The sequence below is a fragment of the Candoia aspera genome, chromosome 5 (genome assembly GCF_035149785.1).
Source record: "Candoia aspera isolate rCanAsp1 chromosome 5, rCanAsp1.hap2, whole genome shotgun sequence".
Taxonomy (NCBI): Eukaryota; Metazoa; Chordata; class Lepidosauria; order Squamata; family Boidae; genus Candoia; species Candoia aspera.
In genome coordinates this window covers 57,404,147-57,414,829 of record NC_086157.1, presented here as the reverse complement: position 1 = coordinate 57,414,829, position 10,683 = coordinate 57,404,147, and positions in this window count along the sequence as shown.

Genomic DNA, 10,683 nt, shown 5'->3' with positions numbered 1-10,683 from the left:
CAAGCTTCATAGCTTTTGAATTCAAAAGCTATAGTGCCACATACCGAGACACTAACTGATATAACACTTTCCTAAAGCCAAAGTCAGAATGTTTTCAATTTTCACTCTAGTAAAGATGTTCTTTAACTCTCATAATCCACAAATTAAGAAAACTGAATTCAGTGAAGGGAGTGGGGAGGAGGAAGAGCCAACAAGATTGGGAATGTTTTTCTATGACCCATATTCCAACCAATTGTCCTCTTTCTGCTTGTTATTATTATAATTATTACTAGGAACCAATAGTAGCAAAGTAACAGAACAAATACCACAAAACAAGGACAAGTCTATTGTTAGTTCAGTTTTCAAAGGCAATCTCAACATCATTCAATGAGCATAAGCAAGCTATCACAGTTTGGACCATATGTACCTCCCAAGGCTGACATTGCCTACTGTTGTCAGAAATTGCAGAGAAGAATTTAAAGGCAAATCAACTCTGTCCTTAGTAAGATGAAATTGCTTATCACACACACATACTCTTTAACCCCAGGAAGCTGGTTGGGCAAAGTATAGAACAACGGGAAAATCCAAGGTACCTAGATGAGTAAGTAGATCTTCAAAATCCTTTGTCCATCCCTCATTTAAACAGTAAATGCTCTTTGTTCTCCTCAACAGAAGAAAGCATGCTTTCTGATCATGAAATATCCAGAGAAGGGAGAATGTCTACCACCTCCTGACCTTCCAGGGTTAGGATAACATCAAAAAAATGTCCATTGGTTGGAATCTTGTCCATATAAAAAGTTACTTGATAATCAACTCTTTAGCCTTTCCCACTTCATCATACATTCAACATCAAATCGCTAGCTGGAATTTAGCTTCTTTGGCTAACTTTACACTTTAACCATGGCACATCCATATTACACCAATATAAATAAAAGGGTGTTGCAGTAAAGCAGTACTAATAATTTCAGTAGAGTCCTAGAGTGCTTCCCTCCTCTAGGGATAAGATTGATCGTAGAATTCTTTGACAGGATGATGCACATTAGTTGATGAATCTGGGGAACGTTACCTGTGGCTATGATGAGAATGAGGAGCTCACTAAGCAGAGGAACTGTCCTAACAGCCAGGAACCACGCTGAGACAAGGAATAGGTCTCCAGTTTTTTATTACTGCTAAATAGACAGAAAATCCTAACAAACTGAAGAAGCGTGGGAAAAACCCAGACAGATAAACCCCAAAGTTAAGGCGGGTCTGATCTGTGTCTCTTTGAATGGCTGCTTAACTCCTCAGTACTACTCATGCGTTTTCCCCCCTGGATAGAGACCCCCTCCTGCTCACCATCAGTACTCATGACATCACCCTCCCCTCCAGATTCACATTCCATTTCAGCCCCCTCCCTTCCAGAGGTCTCATAAGAGTCCATCTCCCCCTCTAAGCTCCCATGGGAACTGGGCAACAATGGAAATTCTTCAAAGGAAAACTCCTCCAAGGACGAATCAGTGCTGCTCTCCAGGTCTGATAACGCTTCTGGCCCAGGTGGCTGCTGCTGGAAAGTAGCTAGTTAATTAGAAGATTCTTCCCCCTCCCCCTTGGGAAATGCAAGCCCGAGGTGGAGAGCTGCGGCTCCCCCTCCTCCTCTCGCTCTGGCCTCAGAGCCTCAGGCGGGAGTGGAGGTTGCCAACTTACGAACTCCTCTGCTTGGGATTCCTCTGCTTGCTCAGTCAAGTGAGGAATCTGTCAAGTGCGAGGCTTGGGTTTGTGAGGGAAAAGCTGATGGAATCGATGAACCAGCGTTGGTGCATGCACATCTCTGGCATTCTCCCATGTGCGCTCTTCCTCAGGGTACCCTTTCCAGTGTATTAAATATTGGATGCCCCTTGCCCTCCTCCTAGAGTCCAGAATTTTGACTTTGTATTCCTCCTCCCCCTCCACAATTACTGGAGGTGGGGGGGGGCATTTGCGATCTCAAGGTATTTGGGGGAGGGTCCTTGGCTAGCAAGGCTTTGTGAAAGACTGGATGGATTTTCATGGATGCTGGCAGCTTTAAACGATAAGCCACTGGATTTATCTGCTGTACTACAGTGAAAGGGCCCACAAACTTAGAGTCCAACTTCATGGAGGGCCTGGTAGAGGTCAAAAACTTGGTAGAGAGCCATACTTTATCTCCTACCGAAATCGCTGGCCCCTCTTGTCTGTGAGCATCTGCAGCTCTCTTGTAAGCACTCTTTGCCCTGTTCAGCTGCTCCTTTAACAACTCCTGTGCGGCTTGTTGCTCTTTAAGAAAATCAGCCATGGCTGGAACAGTTCCCTGCTGGGAGGAGGTGGGCAACACCCGAGGGTTAACCCCGTAGAGTGCTTGGAAAGGAGGCATCTTGGTAGAGGATTGCAGAGAGCTGTTGTAAGTAAATTCTGCCAAGGGGAGCAGGGCTGGCCAATTGTCTTGCTGTTAAGTGGTTTAATACCTGAGATACTGCTGTAACCATTGGTTAATTTTCTCAGCTTGCCTGTTACTAGCCGGATGATGCGACGATGATAGGTGGATCTGGACCCCTAATGACTGGAAAAGTGCCCTCCAGAACCTGGAAGTGAACTGACGGCCTCTGTCACTCACCAAGTGATTTATCATGCCTCTATACCTAAAGACATGGCCCATAAACAACTGCGCTGTGGCTTGCGCAGATGGGAGGCCCTTGCATGGAATAAAATGCACCATTTTAGTGAAAAGGTCCACCACCACTAGTATAGAAGTCAGCCCCTGGACTGGGGGTAAATCAGTGATGAAATCCATGGAGATTGTATCCCAAGGCCTACTGGGGGTGGATAGGGGTTGCAAGAGTCCTGTGGGCTTCCCTGGGAGAGGCTTGGCTCGTCTACAGGTATGGCAACAAGCAACGTAACGCTTTATGTCTGCAGTCATCTTAGGCCACCAGTAGTCTCTCAGAGCTCTATGGAGAGTCTTGAAAACATCTCCGTGGCCTGCCATTTGATGGTCATGGCAAAGTCTCAGTACTACTTCCCTCAATGAGGGGGGAATGTATAATCGCCCGCTATGCCAGAGGATTCCTGCCTCTACATTAAAGGGGGAGGCAGTGTCTTGTGGGTCCCTCTGGAGGTCATCCATCCTGGCCCTGGCATACGGGTCCTGTTGCTGCTGAGCTCTGACTCTTGTAAATAGGTCCTCTGCTTGTCTGCCTGCTGCTAAAACCTTTGTCTGGTTCCCCCTCATAGATTGCTGAAAGTTGTGAGGTTGTAATATCGCAGCCTGTACCTCCTGGTGAGTAGCAGGGGTTGCCTGAATGGATCAAGAGAGGGCATCTGCCAAACAGTTCTGCACCCCGGGAACCTAGGAAATAACAAAATTGAAACAGGAGAAAAACTGGCTCCATCTGATTTGGCATGGGGTGAGGCATCTGGTGTTTTGTAGAAGCTGTAAATTCTTGTGATCGGTGCAAACTTTCACAGGAAAGGTTGCACCTTCTAGCCAGTGCCTCCACTCTTGAAATGCTGCTTTAATTGCTAGCAACTCCTTGTTAAAAACATAGTTTCTCTCTGCTGGTGAGAGCGTGCAGGAGAAAAATGCACAAGGGAGCAATGTATTCTGTTTTGTTTGTATATTGCAATAAAACCACACCAATAGCAATATCTGAAGCATCTGAATGCAGTATGAATTGCTTCGTGGGATCAGGGTGCTTTAAAAGCAGCTGGGATGCAAAGAGCTGCTTAAATTCTTGGAAGACTGCTTGCTCCCTCTCCCCCCAAATGAATTTTGATCCTTTCTTCAAAAGCTATGTGAGGAGTTTAACCCTGTCACTAAATTTATTTATGAATCTCCTGTAGAAATTGCAGAACCCTAGAAATTTTTGTACCTTTCACATTTCAGGGGGGTTGCCGAGAGAGAATTGCCTGGGCCTTAGAAGGATCCATGGATATGCCTTCTGTTGATATTTTATAGCCCAGGAAATGTAATTCAGTTAAATCGAAGGCACACTTCTCTAGCTTGGTGAACAGCTTGTTCTCTCTCAGTCTTTGTAAGACATTACGTACATGGGTTACATGAGTTGTAGCAACCTCAGAGAATATTAATATGTCATCTAGATAAATGACCAGATACTTATCTAGTAAATCAGAGAAAATTTGATTCATAAATCGGGAAAATATGGCTCCTGCATTAGACAAGCCAAAGGGCAAAACAAGGTACTCAAATTTACCAAACCTGGTATCGAAGGCAGTCAGATATTCATGCCCCTCTTTCATCCGGATCAGATTGTACGCATTCCTGAGATCCAACCTAGTAAAAATGTGTGCTTTCTGTAAGCAATCCAGCAGATCAGATATTAGTGGGAGTGGGTAATTTTCTTTGACCGTGACTTTATTGAGGGAACTGAAATCGTGCACCACTCATGGGTGCCTCCTGGTTTGCCGGTGCCAACGGGTCAGGCTTCTTTGGTACGAAGAAGGTAGGACCAGACGCTGGGGAAGTAGATGGTCGGATGAAACCCTTTTGGAGATTAGAATCCAAGTAATCCTTTAAGGTGGCTAGTTCCTTGGGGGACATGGGATATTGTTTCCTTGCTGGAATCTTGGCTCCTGGTATCAACTCAATGGTGCAATCACAGTCCCTATGGGGGGTAGTGCTGTGGCCTCTTGTTCGCTGAAAACGTCTGCGAAATCTGCATACTTGGCTGGCAACTGGACCCCCCCTGCTTCCGTGACTGCATTGGTTGCTGGAGAGAGGAGAGCAGCTTGAATCTTGTGCTGGCATTCCTTAGCTGGGAAGGAGATTGCTCCCGTAGTTCAGTTCAACAATGGGTTGTGGATCTTCAGCCAAGGTGTGCCCAGGACTATAGGCACATTAAGTGATGCAGTAACAAAGTTGGATCCACTCAGTGTGGTCTCCCGTTGTTAGTTGCAAAGGTTCTGTGAACCTTCTAATGGCCCTGCCTTGAGGGGCTGGCCGTCAATGGTCTCAACTTCTATGGGACGTGGCAATTCTATGGTTGGGATGTTAAGGTCTTGTAAAGTCTGTACATGAATAAAATTGGTGGAAGCTCTGGAATCCACAAGGGCCTCTAGCTTGACCTGGTGCTCTGGGTTTACGTGCATTATGACTGGTAAGTAGTAAAAGGATTGCCTGGAATCCTCAGAATGAGCCCTTAATTGATTGATGGTCTCCCTGCTGAGCTCTGTGGAGGGAGACCGACGGAGTTTCCCTGGTTGGAAGTAGAGGCGGAGGTGGCTCTTGGTTCTGCTGCTTGTCCTGGGGCTCTTATGGAATTTGCTTGGCTTCTCGCTGGGCAAGCTCTCACCATGTGCCCCTGGACTCTGCAGTAGAAACAGAGGGCTCTCTCTCTCCTCTGTCTCTCAGCCTCAGAAATAAGCCTCCTGCTCACCCCGATCTGCATTGGCTCCCCTGGTCCTGAGTAAAGAGAAGGTGCGGAGAGAGCTGGAAATCCTGTAAGCATTCTGAGGCCCCCATTTCTCCCCGGCTGCATCTGTCTGAGCTCTTCTAGCCTGGCGTCTATGACCACAGACAGCTGATATAAACCTTCTAGGGTTGCTGGTGTTCCCTGGCGCACTAATTCATTTTTAATTTCCTCATCCAGCCCGTTTGAATTGGTCTTTCAAGGCGCTCTCATTCCAGTCCAGATCTCCTGCTAACAGCTTGAAATCAGCAATGTAGATTCCCACTCTCTTGTTGCCTTGCTTGAGCTTCCGAATTTCATGGCTGGCAGTGACCTCTCTGATCGGGTCGTCAAAGTGTGTTCAGAACCCTGCCAGAAAATTCTGGTAGTCGTTGAGAATTGGGTCATTGTTCTCCACCATGGGAATAGCCCATTTGGCTGCTGGGCCCTTTAGCAGACTTAAAATGAAGGCGACTCTGGTTCTGTCTGTGGGAAACTCTGCCGGTCTGCTGTCGAAAAACGTGCACTGTGTGAGAAAGGTTCTCAACTGTCCTGCTTCTCCTCCAAACTTCTCTGGTAGACTGCCCTGGGACCTCAAGAATATTGGCGGAGCTGCTGCTGCTGCTGCTGCTGGTACCGGTTGTGGGTTAATCGGAGCTGGTTGTTGTAACTGCTGTAGCATGGCTGCTTGTAATGTGTTGATCTGGAGATCTACTTGTTGTTGATGTTGTTGCAATGCTGCTGCCAGTTGTTGGATGGCCTGCCGAATTTCCTGGTTTTCCAAAGACATTTTCCCAAATGTCTCTTTTTTTTTTTTGTCCCTCCCTCTTTCAATGGGAGTAGTGAGTTTGTCAGGATTGATGTCCTAACAGCCAGGAACCACACTGAGACAAGGAATAGGTCTCCAGTTTTTTTTATTACTGCTACATAGACAGAAAATCCTAACAAACTGAAGAAGCGTGGGAAAAATCCAGACAGATAAACCCCAAGTTAAGGCAGGTCTGATCTGTGTCTCTTTGAATGGCTGCTTAACTCCTCAGTACTACGCATGTGTTTTCCCCCCTGGATAGAGGCCCCCTCCTGCTCACCATCAGTACTCATGACAGGAACATGAGATTCTGTCCTGTATTTTCAATCCTCTACTGGGGAGGAATGTGTTGGGCATGCCTTTTTTTTTTTTTTGCTTCTCTTTTGCTATTTCCTGACTATACTATACTATTCAGTTAAAGGATTTCTGCTTTGCTTTGGTCAGTAAGTCCTTTCAACTCCTATGTGACCCCCTTTTTTTTTTTCTGCCTTCAGATCTATGAACTTACTGCCAACACTTCACTGTGGCAAAACACAGACCAGAAAACAGCAGGAGTTGTGCTGGATCAGACAGAAGCTTATCCAGTTTACCATCTTTTTTACTGACAGAGGCCATGAAAGTGCTTGGAAACCTACAAGTAAGGCATAAGCCTGTTCCCATTACCGTATTACAGCTACTGGTCCTTTTATTTTAAAAAATAACTTTATTAGGATTTTAAACAAAGATAAAAACTAACAGAAACTAATATTTAGAATAAAGAAAAGAAAAAGGAAGGAAAAGAAGGACAAAGCCAAAAGTGCAGAAAAAAAATGAAAGAAGTGGAGTGTGCAACCTTTTCAGCCTCAAAAATGGCAAACCATCATCAACATACTTAAACTTTCATCCATCCCATGACCTTAGTATAAAATCTTCTGTTGAAGGACTTTAAAGCAACTCAACCCCCTGAAGATAGCTGCAAAGGGAAAACTGTAATGTTCCCGAATGTCAATACATAAAGATGGGGCTCAGATTTTAGCTAGTTTTTGTCTGGTGCTTGTTGTGTCTTGCAACAGTTAAGGTATGATGTGGATAGTATTAAATAGAATGTGACTATTAGAAGAGAGGGTTGAGATGGATTGTGAAGTGTTAACAGATGCAAGGAAGTGGATACAACTGGATCAGTGGCTTGACAATGGAGGCAGTAGAATTGTGGAAGGAGAGGAAGGAGGATGGATTGCAAATGTGAGAAACACTTCAGAAGGAAAGCAAGGAGAAGAAAATCATCCAGCAGTTATTCTAATAACAGTCATGCTTAGTCTTGTTATGAGGCTCCTCATGAAGAAAATGTGCAGGTTGTGGGAAGATGGCAACACATGCATGTACCTTTGGAGCCACAGCACTGGCTGAAGGTGATCAAAGTGTTGCTGCCACTTCAGAGGAGTGGGCAGGAAAAAATAGTCAGTTGAAGCATAGGGTCAAGGAGGAAAAGCAGTCCAGTTGAGTCAGCACAGGAGAGGGACGGGCTTGTACTTCGGGATTTGGAAATGATCTGATCAAGTAAAGCTACGTGTCCATCAGCTGGGAATGGGGGCAATGAGGCTGTGAGTTCTTGCAGTAAAAAAAAGTGGTTGGAATGTGCTTGAGTATTGATGTTAGATTCAGAAGTAGAAGGAAATGTTGAAGAGTTGGTGGTGGATGTAACCCACAAGGGAGAATCAGGGAGTGTACTGGGTGGACTTCCCACTGGAGTAACAGAACAGAGGCAGGGGAGTTAACCACAGTCCCATGGTGAACCTGGGGAGAGAAGGTTCAGGGCTGTAGGTGGGGGAGATATTTTTTTTGTTGTTAATGTGAATTGCTGCAGAAGGGGATAGAAGGGACAAATAGATTCCCAGTGGGCGATCCCTCCCTAGAGGCTGGATTGCTGGCAGCCACAGCCTCAGGCTATTGCTGGCTAAAGGGAGGCTTGTCCAAAAAAGATCTCATCTATACATGATATACAGGCAGTGAGACACTAGGGCTGGGAAGATATGGCCAGTTGTGCTGTTTTGTTGGTATCTGCATGTGAATGCTTTTATGAGTCAGGACTGTATGGAGAAGCTAGAGTTGCTGGTGGTGTACTGTCCATTTTGGATCTGATTGCCAGGTTGGCAGTGGAGCCCTCCTTGTCCCACTGGAACCAAAATAATTGGGATTTCAACTTCCATGCTCTGGGAATGGAGTCCAGTGTGGTCTAGATTTCAAGGCCTGTTCCAGGTTATCTCATTCCCACCCATGTTGACAGTCGTAAGTCCTTTGCTGTAGTTAGATCACTTCCTGGCCAGTAAGTATTCATCATGCAGTTATCCCTGTGTCATTCCTATCACCCACTTAGGAAATAAACTTTGATTATAGTCTAGATAAATCTAGTATTTTGCTTTTTACTCCATATTGTAACAATAACTTTTAAAAAGTTGTCTTCATATCCAATCTGCACAGCAAGCTGAAGTGAAAGCAGACTGAGACCAAGGTTGAAGTAAACTTCTTGCTGAGGAGTCAGATTCTGAAATTGCTCCTTATGTAGAGTATTTAAGATTTGGAAGACCTGAGGAAAAGCATACATCCTGCATGATCTTTTTAGTCCTCTGATCAGTGGCATCCACAGTCCTTGCTTTCAGTATTCTGACTAAAGCAATAATGGGATGGCATGTTGTAACACATGTCAACAACACATGTTAAAAAGGGGCAGGGCTTGTATTGCAATGCCATGCCATAGACACATCCCCAACGCCCTTGCCTCCACCCTCCCTATGATGGTACTGCCTCTGACTTAATCCTTTTTCCTAAACTTGAGTCTGCTATCCAGACATCTAAACAGGCAACCGTTTTCACTTTTGCAGGCCCTCACATGCCAATAAAGTGGCAAAGTGAATGAAAAGCTGCATGACTATGACTACCTACCCTAACCATAATTCTGCTAAAATTTATGTACTGTTTACTTACCAGTAAATGTTGTTTAAAGAGAATACTTCCATTTTTTCCAGATGAAGTTCACAATAAAAATAAAAAATCCAATTGTGACAACAGGAACAATGAAGACTGCAGCTGAGGTATGTTGTTGATCATCAGTTAAAGTGCTGTTCGTTAAGTCAACTAAACAGGAACAATAACAACAAAGGTAGGGAGAAAAGGAAAAAAATCCTTGAACAGAATTGGTTTACAGTTAACACACACTGCATAGCTTTTAAAAGTAGCAACATTAAATTAAGAATCATTCAAGAGTTTTCTACACATATCTAAACTAGTAAATCATACACAGCAGAATTTTTGCTTTCCCAGCATGGGAATCAGATCAGAAACTATTTTGGAAACAAAACAGCAAATTTTAAAGTAATTCACCAAATAACAGGGCTGATAAATCCTGAGTGCCCAACAGGCTGGCAATATTTCCCTTGATGCCTGCTGGGCATATAATTATGATTAAAATAATGAGTTTAAAAAGTCTTTAAAAAGGAGCATTACCACATTGCAAAGGAAAGCACCACCACCCTTCTAGGTCTCATATAACCTCAGGGGCATTTTTTGAATATGAAAATGGTGGTGGCTGCAGCCGGGGATGTCCACCTGCCTAGCATCTTTAGCATTTGGAGGGAAAGGCAAGGACTAACTTCACCAATTTACCTTCTAATACCTTTTTGTGTGTGACTGGCCATGCAGCTCATGGCAGCTATTTTCTGAAAGCACCCACAACTTGTCCTTAAACCCCAAATTTCCTTATTAGCCCAGCAAATTTGGGAATCCCACCCTACATTGTGTATGCCTCCGCTTCAGAGCAAATATAAATGCCTGAATCATGTGGCACAAGTAAGAGATGTTATTGGGAAAAGGCAATTACTAAGATTCTCACCTGCCTATTATTCCCTGTTTTGCTTATAGCTGATGGCACTTAATAACTGATTGTCCCTCTCCCACGTCATCTGTCACCTCTCCAATCCTAATCTTCTACTGAAGTTTCCAGTGTAAATAAAGTCAGTGCAGTAGGAAAATAGATGGTGTGCTGCTGCTGCTGCTGCTGCTGCTGCTGCTGCTGCTACTGCGGCAGAATATATCCAGAAACCAACTTTTCCCAGCTAAAGAGAAAAGAGAAACTGAAGTGCTAGAAATGCTGAAGAATCAGTTGGCAGTAAGAAAGTGATGGAGATATGGTGGGAAAAGGAGGATGGATAAAAGAATCTGGATGCTTCCAGATGGAGGAGTCCTGGTTCTACCACTCAAAAGAACGTCTTGGTGAGAAAATGTAACAGCTAGAAATGGAAGACAGTATCCTCTGCATGCCTCATAAAATTCTATGTATCAGGTGGAGAAATTACTTGAGAAAAACATCAACCTGGAAGCCCCCTATTGCAAGAAGATCCCAAAGGACAAGACAGGCAGTGCCCTACTTGAGGGAGGAAAGGTTACAGGCAAGAAGCTCTGGAGGCCTGAGTTTGGGAGAGAAATGGACATGTAGAATTGCTTGGGATAGCCTTGGAGGCAGCT